A 17,897-nucleotide genomic window follows, 5' to 3' on the forward strand; every position below is an offset into this window, starting at 1 on the left:
CGAGTCCAACCATACTAAAGTCATCAAATTCCGATATCATTTCGTCCCTCAAATCGTGATTTTTCATTTTGAAAGTTTTCTTCAAAACCAACATTTTTCTCAACTCAAAATACAAATTAAATGATAAAAATGAAGATAAAATCGTGGAATATATTAAATACTAAGTGAAGAATACTTACCCAATAGAATTGCTTGAAAAACCCACCAAGAATCGCTCAAAATCGAGCTCTATAAGTTAAAATGTGATAAAAATGGCCTAACCCTTGATTTGGAAATCTTATATTCTGTCCAGGTGATTGTGCATCGCGAACACAGAGAAAGGACCGCATTCGCGAAGAAGAAAAAATGAACTGCCCAGTTGTGCTTCTCGAACGCGATGGGTTGTTCGCGAATGCGGAGAGAAAAAATCTAATGGCCCACGACTGACTTACGCAAACGCGAGCAAAAGGGCAGCGAACGCGAAGAATAAGAACAGAAAACTTTCGCGAACGCGAGATGCTCTTCATGAACGCGAAGAAGAAACATGAGGCTGCCTTGAAGAGCTTCGCGAACGCGAGTGTCTAATCGCGAATGCGGTGGAGGAAAAGACAAACCTTCGCGAACGCGATGGGCTGAACGCGAACGCAAAGAAGAAGTATAAGGTGGTCAGCAGTAACAATTCGCGAACGCGAAGAAGAACATCAGAAAACAGAAACAACAGTTCAAAAATAGAAGAAAATGGTCCGTAGCCCATCTGAAACACACCCGAGGCCCCCGGGACCCCGTCTAAACATACCAACAAGTTCCACAACCTAACACGGACTCGCTCGAGGTCTCAAATCACATCAACTAATGCCGAAAATACAAATCGCACCACGAATATGAACTTCCAAAACTTCCAACTTCTAAAATTCGTGCCGAAACCTATCAAAGCAACCCAGAATGATGTTAAATTTTGCACACAAGTCACATTCGACATTACGGACCTACTCCCACTTCCAGAATTGGAATCTGAACCCGATATCAAAAAGTCAACCCCCCGGTCATACTTTCCAAAATTTGAGTTTCACCATTTCTAGCTTAATTTCACTACGGACCTCCAAATAATTTTTCGGATATGCTCCTAAGTCCAAAATCATCATAAGGAGCTAACGGAACCGACAGAACTCCATTTCGGAGTCGTCTTCATAGAATTCCGACTACGGTCAAAATCCTAAGACTTAAGCATCCTTTTTAGGGACTAAGTATCCCAAATCACTCCGAATCATCCGTAAATCAAACTCGACCACACATGCGGGTCATAATACATATTGCGAGGCTGCTCGAGACCTTAAGTCACTGAACGGGGTGTAAATTCTTAAAACGAAGAGTCGGATCGTTACATTCTCCACCTCTTAAACAAACGTTCGTCCTCGAACATGCTAAGAATTATTTTGCGGCTATCAAATTGATAATTTTTACTTTTACACATATACTCACGGTTGATCCCACATTACTGTATTTGAAATAAGCGTGACAACATCATCTCATTTGAGATTATTTCTTTTATCCATATTTGTGAACCATAAGACCAATTTTTTACACTCCAAATATTTTTAGAAAGTCCAATTTTTCATCAACGCACGGTATTAATCTCAACTGGCTATAGTAACTCGTGCCTACACACATCAAATTTCTTGATAGTGTTGAAGTATTTCAATTTTGTTTTCTGAGGTATTTCATTCTCCCCCGCTTAGGATCATTCGCCCTCAAACACATAACATAGTTTGTCTCTTCTTTTGCAATTCTCAATCCTTCAAATTTTACTAACTCCCAAATTTTTCGGAAATTTTGGCAGAGTCTCTCCTGTAATTGGGCATATCCACCTGCCAGAGTAACACCAAAACAACTTCTAATAACACATCCACAACCCAATAAAATACCTCAAGGTATATATGAATAACACCAATCTCAGCATTACAAGCACTGCATTATCATTATGATATCAGGACATGAAACACATCATATGCATGCTCATCACCACATCTCAGGTCTTAAAAGTTGTTCATAATTAATTCCAGCATCATCAATTAATATCATATTAACCATCACCTCATTTCAAATTTTTACAACACTGACAACAGTATGTGAGGCATGAAGACCTCATGATTACCTACTCAGATTAATGAGTCACATTTAACGCCACCTAAGCACTCATCTCATAGGTTAAAAATTAATATTTTCAGCACGAAAATGGCTGAATATGCACAGAAAAATATACACGAATTATCAAATAAGCCTAACAGGCTTGACTCCCTATTAATACTATTGTACAATTAAATTTCACAATGGGAAATTAACTCGTAAATATTTTACCACAAGGACCTCGTCGTTACATAACTTCCACCGCGGCTTGCAGCCCAGTTTAAATATTTCACATCATGTAAAAATACGAGGATCTCGTCCTCAAATTTGAATCACAATTATGTTGCACATTGTGCCAACTAAAATTTTTAATTTCCTTCCTTTCTTGTTTTCAATATATTTCATAAATAATTTTCACAACATATAATAAACCCTCATGCCGGTAGGGCGTATAATTCATAAAAATTAGAATCAATTATTCAGAAACACATTAAACCCACTGTATTGAATAATAAAATTTTGCTTTTGGACCTATAGCCCTCAATGGTGCACAAAAATAATATGACAGACACAAGCTCACATCTTTAAATCTTCCAACATGGATAGACATATAAGTGGGTCACAAATTTACGAAGCTCACCCATAAGCGGAGCATAATAGGAGGATTTACCTCAATAATCAGAACCGAATCAAATTAAGGAAAATATCCATTTATAATAAAAAAAATCAGGATCGTACCTGTAACGACACCATCTGGTGTATTGGCCTCAGCCAAATCATAGTGATTAAATCAACGGGTCGGGCCTCCACCTCTTAGGCGTCCACTACCCGCCTGTCCTCCACCTCTAGCTGACTATGCACGTGGAATATCAACTGGAATAAAGCTTGTAGCTGGAGTGTTCTGATGAAATCCACCCCTCCCAAGTCTGGGACAATCTCTCATGATATGCCTAGTATCACCACACTCATAGCAACCCCTCTGAGGCCGCGAGAGCTCGTACCGAGTCTGCCCCGAATAACTGAAATAACCACTATAAGAATCTCGTGTCGGTGGTGCACTATAAACTGGAGCACCCCGAATAATATGATATGGGGACTGAGCTGACCGGCTGCTCGAGCCTCCGCTATAATGGGTTCTAGCTGAAGGGTAAAATCCACTGAACCCTCCAGATCTTCGAGACCTTTTAGCCTTCTTAGAATCCCATTCCTCGCCTAAAACGCCCTCAATCTTCCTTGCAATATCCACTACTTGTTAAAATGGAGCATCAGTTTGCAATTCTCGAGCCATGCATATTTTAATATCTAAATCGAGCCACTCAATGAATCTGCGGACTCGTTCTCTGATTGTAGGAACTAAGATAGGTACATGACAGGCTAACTCACTGAACCTGATAGCATATTCTGACACTGTCATGTGCCCTGACGCAACCATTCAAACTCTGTGCGCCACGCATCTCTAAGAGTCTGGGGAACAAACTCTTTCAAGAACATTTCCAAAAATTGAGCCCAAGTTGGTGGTGTGGCATCGGCTGGTTTACCTTCTTCATAGATTTGCCACCACTGATACGCTGCGCCTGATAGTTGAAATGTAGTAAAGGAAACTCCGCACACCTCCACAATACCCATGGTGCGGAGAATACGGTGACAATTTTCCAGAAATTCTTGGGCATCCTCTGTAGCAGTGCCATTGAAAGTTGGTGGACCATATCTCTTAAACCTTTCGAGTCTCTTTTGTTCTTATTCATATGCCTCAGGCCAAACTGGAATAACAGGTTGTACCAGTACTACACCCGGAACCTGACCAACGTGAACCTGCTGCTCTAGAGTTGTGGTAGGAGTCTGAGTTACTCCCCCAATCTGCGAATTATTTGGTGCAACAGAGATCAATCCCGCCCGAGTTAATGTACCAAGCATACACAGGAACTGAGCTAAAGTCTCCTAAAGTCCAGGGGTAACAACAAGTGCTTCTGGTACCTGTCCCCCAACTGGAGCTACTAGTGGCTCCTCATCTGTTATTCTGACAGGTGCTCTAGTCGCAGCACGTGCCCTTCCTCGACCTCTACCGCTGCCCCGACCTCTTGCAGCCCTAGTAGTATGTGCGGATGCCTGCTCAGCTAACCCAGTAGCACGTGTCCTCACCATCTGTGAGAGAATGGAGATACAAAGGTTCAAATTCCAAATTCAACAAATTCCGCACAACATGAATGAAAGAAATGGAAATTTCCTAACAGTTCTATAGCCTCTCGAAGATAAGTACCGATGTCTCTGTACCGATCCGCAAGACTCTACTAGACTCGTTCGTGACTGTAGAACCTATGAACCTAGAGCTCTGATACCAACTTGTCACGACCCAAAATCCCACCACAAGCGTCGTGATGGCACCTAGTCTCTAAGACTATGTAAGCCGATTTCTATTACATTTTGAAGCCATTTTTTTAAGTAATCAAAACTAACAGCGGAAGTAATTACGATATACAACCTCCCAAGACTGGTAGTACTAAGTCACGAACTCTAACTGAATACATAGAATGATCATGAAGACTGAGTATACAGTACTGTTTGATTACAAGTTAACAATACAATGAAATGAAAAGACTCCAAGGGACTGCGACGACCAATCAGCTCTACCTTGAATCCTTACGATACCGCTTTAACTCTGCTCAAGTCCGTTGTCTTCAATACCTGGCTCTGCACAAGAATGTATAGAAGTGTATTATGTGTACACCACGGTCGGTACCTAGTAAGTATCAGGTCTAACCTCAATGGAGTAGAGACGAGGTACAGTCAAGACACTCACTAGTCTAATAACCTGTGCAATATAATATATCAGATAATAGAAAACAAATAACAATATGGCAACATAAAACAACCACTGATATGTACAATAGACAACAAGAATATCATTAATATCGCTCAACAATTAATAAGTACAATTACACCCAATTAAAATCAAGTTCTTCAAATAAATATCTTTTACATATAATTCTCTTTCAAATATAATTTTCTCAAATAATTATTTTTTTCAAATATAATTCTTTCAATAAGTCTTTTCAAATATAATTTCCTCAAATAAATATCTTTCCAGTACAATTCTTTCCTATAATACTTTCTAAGTAAAAATCCTTCCAAATAAATATTTTGAATATAATTCTTTCAAATAAAAAGTGACCATGTGACACCTCATTTCTTAATTATAAAAATAAGGGTCTCAGCCCATTTTCATATTTTTCGTAAACACGGGTCTCAACCCATTTTTATATTTTCACAACACCTCGTGCCCATAATCAAATCATCATAGTTTTCCGGCACCTCGTTCCCTCATTTCATATCACAACTGCAAGCATAATTCGCGTGCCAATTATCATTATCGTTTCATCACAGCACCTCATGCCCACATTTCATATCACAACAGCACGGACAATTCACGTGCCAAATATTCTCATTATTTACTCACGACACCTCGTGCCCACATTTCATTTTATAATCCGCCTGGCAATAGCCACGTGGTCTCAATTTTAACATAAAACAGATTGTTATCAATTTACTATCAACAAGAGCAATTGCACAAGGCATAAAAATAAACGCAAGAAAAATCACAACATCACATAAAAATCATCAACACCACAACCCCACATCATCACATATCGTCCCTGATAATAGCCAACCTTATCGCTCCTATTGCCACCCTTATCACTCCTATAGCCACCCTTATCGCTCCGCCCAGACAATATCAATAGCCACCCTTATCGCTCCTATTGCCATCCTTATCGCTCCTATAGCCACCCTTATCGCACCGCCCCGACAATATTCTAACAAACACAACAATAGTAAAATACCACCCTTATAACCACATAATATCAACTGTGAAATGCCAACCTTATCTCCCCAAAATAACAACTCACACAACACAACGGTTTACACGGAAAATTATCACAGCAACATAACAAAAATCAATTCATATTACAATTTGCCCAATGGCCACAACCAAATTCCAAAGCTACAATCAAGTCAATTAATTTCATAACACATAGCCAAAAGCTCCACACAATGCGTACAATACCCAAAAACAATCAATAGAGATAGAAATTACTCAACATAAAGCAAATTCTTCATAAAAATTAAATTTTTAATAATTATATAAACACCTCTTCTTAAGCTCATTTAATTAATTGTTTCTAGAGGGAAAAATCCAAAATGAAATTAAATTCCAATAATTATCAAAACAGCAAATTCACAACATAAATAATCAAATAACAATCACATCAAATTGTCATATAACAATAGAGTCAACAACAAGGATTTAGGCACGACAAGTAGATGATTAAATATATGCCAACAATTATCAAATTTACTACACAATATGCTCAAGACTTTAACTCAATAAAATTTGCACATATAAACCAAGTACGTTCTCGTCACCTCGCGTACATGGTTTTCAATTACACAAATTGCACATAAGACTCAATACCTAAGGGAAAATTCCCCCACTCGAGGTTAAGCAAGACACTTACCTCGACTTGCTCCAATTTAAATCAAGTAGCATGCCTTCTTTTCTCGATTTTTTTCCAGCTCCGATCGACTCGAATCAATTCATAATTAATTCGATACAGGCAACAAAAATTATAGAATCAATTCGATAAGAAAATACTATATTTTTCAATAAAAATTCGAAATTAATTGCAAATTCGCTCGTGGGGATCACATCTCGAAATCCGGCGAAAGTTACGAAATACGAACATCCATTCACTTACGCGTCTAACCATACTAAAATCATCAAATTCCGATATCATTTCATCCCTCAAATCGTGATTTTTCATTTTGAAAGTTTTCTTCAAAACCAACATATTTCTCAACTCAAAACACAAATTAAATGATAAAAATGAAGATAAAATCGTGGAATATATTAAATACTAAGTGAAGAATACTTACCCAATTGAATTGCTTGAAAAACCCACCAAGAATCGCTCAAAATCGAGCTCTATAAGTCAAAATGTGATAAAAATGGCCCTAAGCCTTGATTTGAAAATCTTATATTCTGCCCAGGTGATTGTGCATCGCGAACGCGGAGAAAGGATCGCATTCGTGAAGAAGAAAAAATGAACTGCCCAGTTGTGCTTCTCGAACGCGATGGGTTGTTCGCGAATGCGGAGAGAAAAAATCTAATGGCCCACGACTGACTTACGCGAACGCGAGCAAAAGTGCAGCGAACGCGAAGAATAAGAACAGAAAACGTTTGCGAACGCGAGATGCTCTTCGTGAACACGAAGAAGAAACATGAGGCTGCCATGAAGAGCTTCGCGAACGCGAGTGTCTAATCGCGAACGCGGTGGAGGAAAAGACAAACCTTCGCGAACGCGATGGGCTTAACGCGAAAGCGAAGAAGAAGTATAAGGTGGTCAGCAGTAACACTTCGCGAACGCGAGGTGATCTTCGTGAACGCGAAGAAGAACATCAGAAAATAGAAATAACAGTTCAAAAATAGAAGGAAATGGTCCGTAGCCCATCCGAAATACACCCGAGGCCCCCGGGACCCCATCTAAACATACCAACAAGTTCCACAACCTAACACGGACCCGCTCGAGGTCTCAAATCACATCAAAAAATGCCAAAAATACAAATCGCACCACGAATCGAACTTATGAACTTCCAAAACTTCCAACTTCTAAAACTCGTGCTGAAACCTATCAAAGCAACCCAGAATGATGTCAAATTTTGCACACAAGTCACATTCAACAATATGGACCTACTCCTACTTCTGGAATTGAATTCTAACCCCGATATCAAAAAGTCAACCCCCCGGTAAAACTTTCCAAAATTTGAGTTTTACCATTTCTAGCTTAATTCCACTACGGACCTCCAAATAATTTTTCGGACACGCTCCTAAGTCCAAAATCATCATAAGGAGCTAACAGAACCGACAGAACTCCATTTCGGAGTCGTCTTCACACAATTCCGACTACGGTCAAAATCCTAAGACTTAAGCATCCTTTTTAGGGACTAAGTGTCCCAAATCACTCTGAATCATCCGTAAATCAAATTCGACCACACACGCGGGTCATAATACATATTGCGAGGCTGCTCGAGACCTTAAGTCACTGAACGGGATGTAAATTCTTAAAACAAAGAGTCGGATCGTTACATTCTCCACTTCTTAAACAAACGTTCGTCCTCGAATGTGCTAAAAATTATTCTACGGTTATCAAATTGATAATTTTTACTTTTACACATATACTCACGGTTGATCCCACGTTAATGCATTTGAGATAAGCGTGACAACATCATCTCATTTGAGATTATTTATTTTATCCATATTTGTGAACCTTAAGACCAATTTCTTACACTCCAAATATTTTCAGAAAGTCCGATTTTTCATCAACGCACGGTATTAATCTCAACTGGCTATAGCAACTCGTGCCTACACACATCAACTTTCTTGATAGTGTTGAAGTATTTCAATTTTTTTCCCTGGGGTATTTCATTCTCCCCCGCTTAGGATCATTCACCCTCAAACACATAACATAATTTGTCTATTCTTTTGCAATTCTCAATCCTTCAAATTTTACTAACTCCCAAATTTTTCGGAAATTTTGGCAGAGTCTCCCTTGTAATTGGGCATATCCACCTGCCAGAGTAACACGAAAATAACTTCTAATTACACATCCACAACCCAATAAAATACCTCAAGGTATATATGAATAACACCAATCTCAAAATTACAAGCACTGCATTATCATTATGATATCAGGACATGAAGCACATCATATGCATGCTCATCACCACATCTCAGATCTTAAAAGTTGTTCATAATTAATTCCAGCATCACCAATTAATCACATGTTAACCACCACCTCATTTCAATATTTTACAACACTGACAACAGAATGTGAGGCATGAAGACCTCATGATTACCTACTCAGATTAATGAGTCACATTTAACGCCACCTGAGCACTCATCTCATAGGTTAAAACTTAATGTTTTCAGTACGAAAATGGCTGAATATGCACAGAAAAATATACACGAATTATCAAATAAGCCTAACAGGCTTGACTCCCTATTAATACTATTGTACAATTAAATTTCACAATGGGAAATTAACTCGTAAATATTTCACCACAAGGACCTCGTCCTTACATATCTTCCACCATGGCTTACAGCCCGGTTTAAATATTTCACATCATGTAAAAATACGAGGATCTCGTCCTCAAATTTGAATCACAATTATGTTGCACATTGTGCCAACTGAGATTTTCAATTTCCTTCCTTTCTTCTTTTCAATATATTTCATAAACAAGTTTCACAACATATAATGAACCCTCATGCCGGTAGGGCGTATAATTTATAAAAATTAAAATCAATTATTCAGAAACACATTAAACCCATTGTATTGAATAATAAAATTTTGCTTTTGGACCTATAGCCCTCAATGGTGCACAAAAATAACATGACCGACACATGCTCACATCTTTAAATCTCCCAACAGGGATAGACATATAAGTGGGTCACAAATTTACGAAGCTCACCCAAACGCGAAGCATAATAGGTGGATTCACCTCAATAATCAGAACCGAATCAAATTAAGGAAAATATCCATTTATAATAAAAAATCAGGATCCTACCTGTAACGACACCATCTGGTGTATTGGCCTCAGCCAAATCATAGTGATTAAATCAACGGGTCGGGCCTCCACCTCTTAGGCGCCCACTACCCGCCTGTCCTCCACATCTAGCTGACTGTGCACGTGGAATATCAACTGGAATAAAGCTTGTAGCTGGAGTGTTCTGATGAAATCCACCCCTCCCAAGTCTGGGAAAATCTCTCATGATATGCCTAGTATCACCACACTCATAATAACCCCTCTGAGGCCGTGAGTGCTCGTACTGAGTCTGCGCCGAATAACTGGAATAACCACTGTAAGAATCTCGTGTCAGTGGTGCACTATAAACTGGAGCACCCCGAGTAATCTGATGTGCGGACTGATCTGACCTTCTTCTCGAGCCTCTGCAATAATGGGTTCTAGCTGAAGGGTAAAATCCACTGAACCTTCCAGATCTTCGAGACCTTTTAGCCGCCTTAGACTCCCATTCCTCGCCTAAAACACCCTTAATCTTCCTTGCAATCTCCACTACTTGTTGAAATGGAACATCCGTTTGAAATTCTCGAGCCATGCATATTTTAATATCTAAATCGAGCCCCTCAATGAATCTGCGAACTCGTTCTCTGATTCTAGGAACTAAGATAGGTGCATGACGGGCTAACTCACTGAACCTGATAGCATATTCTGACACTGTCATGTGCCCTGACGTAACCGTTCAAACTCTGTGTGCCACGCATCTCTAAGAGTCTGGGGAACAAACTCTTTCAAGAACATTTCCGAAAATTGAGCCCAAGTTGGTGGTGTGGCATCGACTGGTTTACCTTCTTCATAGATTTGCCACCACTGATACGCTACGCCTGATAGTTGAAATGTAGTAAAGGAAACTCCGCTCACCTCCACAATACCCATGGTGCGGATAATACAGTGACAATTTTCCAGAAATTCTTGGGCATCCTCTATAGCTGTGCCACTGAAAGTTGGTGGACCATAGTTCTTAAACCTTTCGAGTCTCTTTTGTTCTTCTTCTTATGCCTCAGGCCTGACCTCAGGCCAAACTCAAATAACAGGTTGTACCAGTACTACACCCGAAACCTGAACAACGTGAACCTACTGCTCTGGAGTTGTGGTAGGAGTCTGAGTTACTCCCCCAATCTGCGAATTATTTGGTGCAACAGAGATCAATCCCACCTGAGTTAATGTACCAAACATACTCAGGAACTGTGCTAAAGTCTCTTAAAGTCCAGGGGTAACAATAGGTGCTTCTGGTACCTGTCCCCCAACTGGAGCTACTAGTGGCTCCTTATCTGTTGTTCTGACAGGTGCTCTAATCGCAGCACGTGCCCTTCCTCGACCTCTACCTCGGCCCTGACCTCTTGCAGCCCTAGCAGTATGTGCGGATACATGCTCAGCTAACCCAGTAGCACGTGTCCTCACCATCTGTGAGAGAATGGAGATACAAAGGTTCAAATTCAAAATTCAACAAATTCCGCACGACATGAATAAAAGAAATGGAAATTTCCTAACAGTTCTATAGTCTCTCGAAGGTAAGTACAGTCGTCTCCGTACCGATCCACAAGACTCTACTAGACTCGTTCGTGACTCGTAGAACCTATGAACCTAGAGCTCTGATACCAACTTGTCATGACCCAAAATCCCACCACAGGCGTCGTGATGGCATCTAGTCTCTAAGACTATGTAAGCCAATTTCTATTACATTTTAAAGCCATTGTTTTTAAGTAATCAAAACTAACATCGGAAATAATTACAATATACAACCTCTCAAGACTGGTAGTACTAAGTCACGAACTCTACCTGAATACATAGAATGATCACGAAGACTGAATATACAATACTGTTTGATTACAAGTTAACAATACAATGAAATGAAAAGACTCCAAGGGACTGCGACGACCAAGCAGCTCTACCTTGAATCCTTACGATCCCGCTTTAACTCTGCTCAAGTCCGTTGTCTTCAATACCTGGCTCTACACAAAAATATATAGAAGTGTAGTATAAGTACACCACGGTCGGTACCTAGTAAGTATCAGGACTAACCTCAATGGAGTAGAGACAAGTTACAGTCAAGACACTCACTAGTCTAATAACCTGTGCAATATAATATATCAAATAATAGGAAACAAATAATAATATGGCAATATGAAACAACCACTGATATGCACAACAGACAACAAGAATACCATTAATATCGCTCAACAATTAATAAGTACAATTACACCCAATTAAAATTAAGTCCTTCAAATAAATGTCTTTTACATATAATTCTTCCAAATAATTCTCTTTCAAATATAATTTTCTCAAATAACTATTTTTTTCAAATATAATTCTTTCAATAAATCTTTTCAAATATAATTTCCTCAAATAAATATCTTTCCAGTGCAATTCTTTCCTATAGTACTTTCTAAGTAAAAATCCTTACAAATAAATATTTTGAATATAATTCTTTCAAATAAAAAGTGACCATGTGACACCTCATTTCTTAATCATAAAAATAAGGGTCTCAGCCCATCTTCATATTTTTTGTAAACACGGGTCTCAACCCATTTTTATATTTTCACGACACCTCGTGCCCACAATCAAATCATCATAGTTTTCCGGTACCTCGTGCCCTTATTTTATATCACAACTGCAAGCATAATTCGCGTGCCAATTATCATTATCGTTTCATCACAGCACCTCGTGCCCACATTTCATATCACAATAGCACGGACAATTCACGTGCCAAATATTCTCATTATTTACTCACGACACCTCGTGCCCACATTTCATTTTATAATCCTCCTGGCAATAGCCACATGCTTCAATTTCAACATAAAACAGATTGTTATCAATTTACTATCAACAAGACCAATTGCACAAGGCATAAAAATAAACGCAAGAAAATTCACAACATCACATAAAAATCATCAACACCACAACCCCACATCATCACACATCGTCCCTGACAATAGCCACCCTTATTGCTCCTATTGCCACCCTTATCACTCCTATAGCCACCCTTATCGCTCCGCCCAGACAATATAATAGCCACCCTTATCGCTCCTATAGCCACCCTTATCGCACCGCCCCGACAATATTCCAACAAACACAACAATAGTGTAATACCACCCTTATAACCACATAATATCAACGGTGAAATACCACCCTTATCTCCCCAAAATAAAAACTCACACAACACAACAATTTACACGGAAAATTATCACAGCAACATAACAAAAATCAATTCATATTACAATTTGCCTAATGGCCACAACCAAATTCCAAAGCTACAAACAAGTCAATTAATTTCACAACAAATAGCCAAAAGCTCCACACAATGCGTACAATACCCAAAAACAATCAATAGAGATAGAAATTATTCAACATAAAGCAAAGTCTTCATAAAAATCAAATTTTTAATAATTATATAAACACCTCTTCTTAAGCTCATTTAATTAATTGTTTGTAGAGGGAAAAATCCAAAATTAAATTAAATTCCAATAATTATCAAAACAGCAAATTCACAACATAAATAATCAAATAACAATCACATCAAATTATCATATAACAATAGAGTCAACAACAAGGATTTAGGCACGACAAGTAGATGATTAAATATATGCCAACAATTATCCAATTTACTACAAAATATGCTCAAGACTTTAACTCAATAAAATTTGCACATATAAACCAAGTACGTACTCGTCACCTCGTGTACATGGTTTTCAATTACACAAATTGTACATAAGACTCAATACCTAAGGGAAAATTCCCCCAATCGAGTTTAAGCAAGACACTTACCTCGACTTGCTCTAATTTAAATCAAATAGTATGCCTTCTTTTCTCGATTTATTTCCAACTCCGCTCGACTCGAATTTAGTCATAATTAATTCGATACAGTCATAAAAAATTATAGAATCAATTCCATAAGAAAATACTATATTTTTCAATAAAATTCCGAAATTAACTCAAATATTCGCTAGTGGGACCCACGTATCGGAATCCGGCGAAAGTTACGAAATACGAACACCCATTCACTCACGAGTCCAACCATACTAAAATCATCAAATTCCGATATCATTTCGTCCCTCAAATCGTGATTTTTTATTTTGAAAGTTTTCTTCAAAACCAACATGTTTCTCAACTCAAAACACAAATTAAATGATAAAAATAAAGATAAAATCGTGGAATATATTAAATACTAAGTGAAGAATATTTACCCAATTGAATTGCTTGAAAAACCCACCAAGAATCGCTCAAAACCGAGCTCTATAAGTCAAAATGCGATAAAAATGGCCTAACCCTCGATTTGGAAATCTTTTAATTTGCCCAGGTGATTGTGCATCGCGAACGCGGAGAAAGGATCGTGTTCGCGAAGAAGAAAAAATGAACTGCCCAGTTGTGCTTCGCAAACGCGATGGGTTGTTCACGAACGCGGAGAGTAAACATTTAATGGCCCACGTCTGACTTACACGAACGCGAGCAAAACAGCCGCGAACGCGAAGAATAAGAACATGAAACCTTCACGAACGCGAGATGCTCTTCGCAAACGCGAAGAAGAAACATGAGGCTTCCATGAAGAGCTTCGCGAATGCGAGTGTCTCATCGCGAACACGGTGGAAGAAAAGACAAACCTTCTTCTTCTTATGCCTCAGGCCTGACCTCAGGCCAAACCGGAATAATAGGTTGTACCGGTACTACACCTGAAACCTGACCAACGTGAACCTGCTGCTCTGGAGTTGTGGTAGGAGTCTGAGTTACTCCCCCAATCTACGAATTATTTGGTGCAACAGAGATCTATCCCGCCTGAGTTAATGTACCAAACATACTCAGGAACTGTGCTAAAGTCTCCTGAAGTCCAGGGGTAACAACAGGTGCTTCTGGTACCTGTCCCCCAACTGGAGCTACTAGTGGCTCCTCATCTGTTGTTCTGACAGGTGCTCTAGTCGCAGCACGTGCCTTTCCCCGACCTCTACCTCGGCCTCGACCTCTTGCAGCCCTAGCAGTATGTGCGGATGCCTGCTCAGCTAACCCAGTAGCACGTGTCTTCACCATCTGTGAGAGAATGGAGATACAAAGGTTCAAATTCCAAATTCAACAAATTCCACACGACATGAATGAAAGAAATGAAAATTTCCTAACAGTTCTGTAGCCTCTCGAAGATAAGCACAAACGTCTCCGTACCGATCCGCAAGACTCTACTAGACTCATTCGTGACTCGTAGAACCTATGAAGCTAGAGCTCTGATACCAACTTTTCACGACCCAAAATCCAACCACAGGTGTCGTGATGGCACCTAGTCTCTAAGACTAGGTAAGCCGATTTCAATTACATTTTGAAGCCATTTTCTTTAAGTAATCAAAACTAACAGAGGAAATAATTACGATATGCAACCTCCCAAGACTGGTAGTACTGAGTCACGAACTCTAACTGAATACATAGAATGATCACGAAGACTGAATATACAATACTGTTTGATTACAAGTTAACAATACAATGAAATGAAAAGACTCCAAGGGACTGCGACGACCAAGCAACTCTACCTTGAATCCTTACGATTCCTCCTTAACTCTGCTCAAGTCCGTTATCTTCAATACTTGGTTCTGCACAAAAAATATGCAGAAGTGTAGTATGAGTACGCCACGGTCGGTACCCAGTTAGTATCAAGACTAACCTCAATGGAGTAGAGACGAGGTACAATCAAGACACTCACTAGTCTAATAACATGTGCAATATAATATACAAAATAATAGGAAACAAATAACAATAGGGCAACATGAAACAACCACTGATATGCACAACAGACAACAAGAATACTATTAATATCGCTCAACAATTAATAAGTACAATTACACCCAATTAAAATCAAGTCCTTCAAATAAATGTCTTTCACATATAATTCTTCCAAATAATTCTCTTTCAAATATAATTTTCTCAAATAATTATTTTTTTCAAATATAATTCTTTCAATAAATCTTTTCAGATATAATTTCCTCAAATAAATATCTTTTAAGTACAATTCTTTCCTATAATACTTTCTAAGTAAAAATTCTTCCAAATAAATATTTTGAATATAATTCTTTCAAATAAAAAGTCACCATGTGACACCTCATTTCTTAATCATAAAAATATGGATCTCAGCCCATTTTCATATTTTTCGTAAATACGGGTTTCAGCCCATTTTCATATTTCCATGGTACCTCGTGCCCATAATCAAATCTGCATAGTTTCTCGGCACCTCGTGCCCTCATTTCATATCACACCTGCACAGACAATTCGCGTGCCAATTATCATTATCGTTTCATCACAGCACCTCGTGCCCACATTTCATATCACAACTGCACGGATAATTCACGTGCCAAATATTCTCATATTTACTCACGACACCTCGCGCCCACATTTCATTTTATAATCCGCCTGGCAATAGCCACAGACTTTCAATTTCAACATAAAACAGATTGTTATCAATTTACCATCAACAAGACCAATTGCACAAGGCATAAAAATAAAAACAAGAAAATCACAACATCACATAAAAATCATCAATACCACAACCCCATATCATCACACATCGTCCCTGACAATAGCCACCCTTATCGCTCCTATTGGCACCCTTATCACTCCTATAACCACCCTTATCGCACATCCCCGACAATATTCCAACAAACACAATAATACTGAAATTCCACACTTATAACCACATTATATCAATGGTCAAATGCCACCCTTATCTCCCCAAAATAACAACTCACACAACACAACAATTTACACGGGAAATTATCACAGCAATATAACAAAAATCAATTCATATCACAATTTGCCCAATGGCCACAACCAAATTTCAAAGCTACAACCAAGTCAATTAATTTTAAAACAAATAGCCAAAAGCTCCACACAATGCGTACAACACCTAAAAACAATCAATAGAGATAGAAATTACTCAACATAAAGCAAAGTCTTCATAAAAATTATTTTTTCAATAATTATATAAATACCTCTTCTTAAGCTCATTTAATTAATTGTTTGCAGACGGAAAAATCCAAAATGAAATTAAATTCCAATAATTAACAAACCAGCAAATTCACGAAATTTTATAAATAATCAAATAACATTCACATCAAATTGTCATATAACAACATAGTCAACAACAAGGATTTAGGCACGACAAGTAGATGATTAAATATATGCCAACAATTATCCAATTTACTACACAATATGCTCAAGACTTTAACTCAATAAAATTTGTACATATAAACTAAGTACGTACTCGTCACCTCGCGTACATGGTTTTCAATTACACAAATTGCACATAAGACTCAATACCTAAGGAAAAATTCCCCCACTCGAGGTTAAGCAAGACACTTACCTCGACTTGCTCCAATTTAAATCAAGTAGTATGCCTTTTTTTCTCGATTATTTTTCAGCTCCGATCGACTCGAATCTAGTCATAATTAATTCGATACAGTCAACAAAAATTATAGAATCAATTCCATAAGAAAATACTACATTTTTCAATAAAAATCCAAAATTAACTCAAAAATTTGCCCGTGGGGCCCACATCTCGGAATCCGGGAAAAGTTACGAAATACGAACATCCATTCACTCACGAGTCCAACCATACTAAAATCATCAAATTCCGATATCATTTCGTCCCTCAAATCGTGATTTTTCATTTAGAAAGTTTTCTTCAAAACCAACATTTTTCTCAACTCAAAACACAAATTAAATGATAAAAATGAAGGTAAAATCGTGGAATATATTAAATACTAAGTGAAGAATACTTACCCAATTGAATTGCTTGAAAAACCCACCAAGAATCGCTCAAAATCGAGCTCTATAAGTCAAAATGTGATAAAAATGGCCCTAAGCCTTGATTTGGAAATCTTATATTCTGCCCAGGTGATTGTGCATCGCGAACGCGAAGGAAGGATCGTATTCGCGAAGAAGAAAAAATGAACTGCCCAGTTGTGCTTCTTGAACGCGATGGGTTGTTCACGAATGCGGAGAGAAAATATCTAATGGCCCACGACTGACTTACGCGAACGCGAGCAAAAGGGCAGCGAACACGAAGAATAAGAACAGAAAACTTTCGCGAACGCGAGATGCTCTTTGTGAACGCGAAGAAGAAACATGAGGCTGCCATGAAGAGCTTCGCGAACGCGAGTGTCTAATCGCGAACGCGTTGAAGGAAAAGACAAACC

This window comes from Nicotiana tomentosiformis, chromosome 6, assembly GCF_000390325.3.
Source record: "Nicotiana tomentosiformis chromosome 6, ASM39032v3, whole genome shotgun sequence".
In the NCBI taxonomy this organism is placed as follows: Eukaryota; Viridiplantae; Streptophyta; class Magnoliopsida; order Solanales; family Solanaceae; genus Nicotiana; species Nicotiana tomentosiformis.